This window comes from Camelina sativa, chromosome 2, assembly GCF_000633955.1.
Source record: "Camelina sativa cultivar DH55 chromosome 2, Cs, whole genome shotgun sequence".
In the NCBI taxonomy this organism is placed as follows: Eukaryota; Viridiplantae; Streptophyta; class Magnoliopsida; order Brassicales; family Brassicaceae; genus Camelina; species Camelina sativa.
The window spans coordinates 8,666,406-8,668,683 of NC_025686.1; positions in this window are offsets into that span (position 1 = coordinate 8,666,406).

Genomic DNA, 2,278 nt, shown 5'->3' on the forward strand with positions numbered 1-2,278 from the left:
AAAGGATCCGACCGAGATGGTGGTAATCCCTGCAAAGACTGAAACACATCCTCAAACTCCTCCACTACCGGGATACCGCTCACCGTAGACTTCCCCACTGACTCTGGCATAGATATAGTAACCAAATAAGCCTCACGGCCCTTCTCGATCATCTTCCCAGCCTGAATGGCTGAGATCACGAGACTCCCTGAAGTCGGTCAATACCCTGAAAAACCAACTTCCCTCCTGCACGCTCAAACTCCACTCTACCCCGATGGCAATCCAAATGCACCCTATGCCGATGCAACCAATCCATCCCGAGAATAACATCATACAGCTCCACTGAACTGATAAGCAAATCCGCTGGCCATGACCCCCCTGCGATCTGAATATCAATTCCTCTAGCCCGAGCAAATACTCTCAGGAACTCGCCTCCCGCAACTCTGACAACTCCTGCACGCTCTCCAGGATCCCCGTTGATCCCCGCACACTCTGCACACACTCTGGAGTAATGAAGCTATGCGAAGCTCCAGAATCAAACATAACATGGGACTTAAACCCGCCCACCAACAAGGTCCCTACACAAACCTCATGTGTTGAGAACCTAACACTTTATCACANAGCAGCCACAGATCTCCACCACAACTCAGCATCACCACTCAAAAAGTAGACCCCTATGTCCACCCAAAACTCCTCAGGACATCTCAGAGTATGGAAGTTACGTTCCACTCTCGTCCTCCACGCATCCGCAGCAGTAGGATCTACACCTCCCGAAAACTGCTCAGTACGCAACCGACCCATCTCTGTCAACATGCTGAGATAACGAGCATGGACTCCCGTATCCGCAGCCACTGGCTGCCGCTCCTCCGCCACCACTGGTGGCACTACCTGAGCCTGAGCCGGTACCACTGGTGGTAACCGCGCCAACACCTCTGCTAGCAGAGCCGCAAAGTCATTACCAGGGACTCCCCCCGCTGGGACTCTCACACCCGGGACCCTAGCATCACCGGCCACTGGAGCATCAACACCGCCCCCTTCTGCCAAGCTCACGGAATCCCCCGGAACATCCTGCGACTCGCCAACACCCTCAGCTGTCACACTCTGGTCCTCGGTCTCATTAACCACTGGGACTCTGCCCCTACCACGACCATGTCCGCGCCCACGACCACGTCTGCGTCCACGACCTCGACCAGCCACAGCATCCTCTCTAACCATCTGCACTACCATGAACAGAAGGCTAAGCAAACAATTTCTATTATAACACAGAAACATAAACTCACCGTGGAATCACACACTCGGCTCGAAGAGGATGTTCTAGGACTCCATGCCACACACAATTGACTAACTCACATAATCAATCAAGACATGCAATCCCAAACATCTACAACAGAAACCTAGTGAACCCAAACCTAGAACCGTAAGGGCTCTGATACCAAAATGAAACGACCGACCTTTTTTTTTTTAATAAATAATAATAATAAATATAATATAATAAATAGAACTACAACTAGTGGTCCCATACCCACTAGCCACCTAACCACAATCACAAACATCAGCGGAAATAACAATACCAACATAATATCCAATAATACTCCAATAAAAACCAATAACCATAATCATCAACAATAATCAATCCAAACAACAAGAAACAAGGAACCAGCAACCTAGCAATGTTTCTAATGACCCAACTCTAGCAACCTAGCAATGCCAGACAACATCCAATCGAGTCCCTAGAACATCCTCCTCTTCATTGCCTTGATTCCACGATCACACTTTGCCTTTACCTGCACCACAAACACAAATTGAGATGCATGAGTATTTGATAAACACTCAGTGAGGCAATCCTCCCATCTACTGGGCTATACACACAAGCAACAGTGATTCCAAAGTTCCAAAACAAGCAACAAACAAACACACAAACCAGGAAATCAAACATCGTCTCGCTGGAAGGGAGGTGTCGACCGACACCAGCCTAGTGTCGACCGATACTGGCTAAATGGTATCGACCGACACTACCCCACAGTGTCAATCGATGCCTGACTTGCTGGTGTCGATCGACACTCCCTCTGCAACTGCGATCCGCGAGAAGTCGAGAGTTGAATCTCGCTCCCAATATCCTCCAAATCGTCCAATACTCAAAACCCAAGCCTTATACCTCCGTAGGAACCTGTAACAACCAATCCCCAGCAAGAAAAACACACAAACAAGCAACAACAAGCAAGAACAAGGGAATCAAAGGCTTAGATTAGCCATGGTCATGCACTCACCTTCTAAAATGAAAATGAACCGTTAACTATCA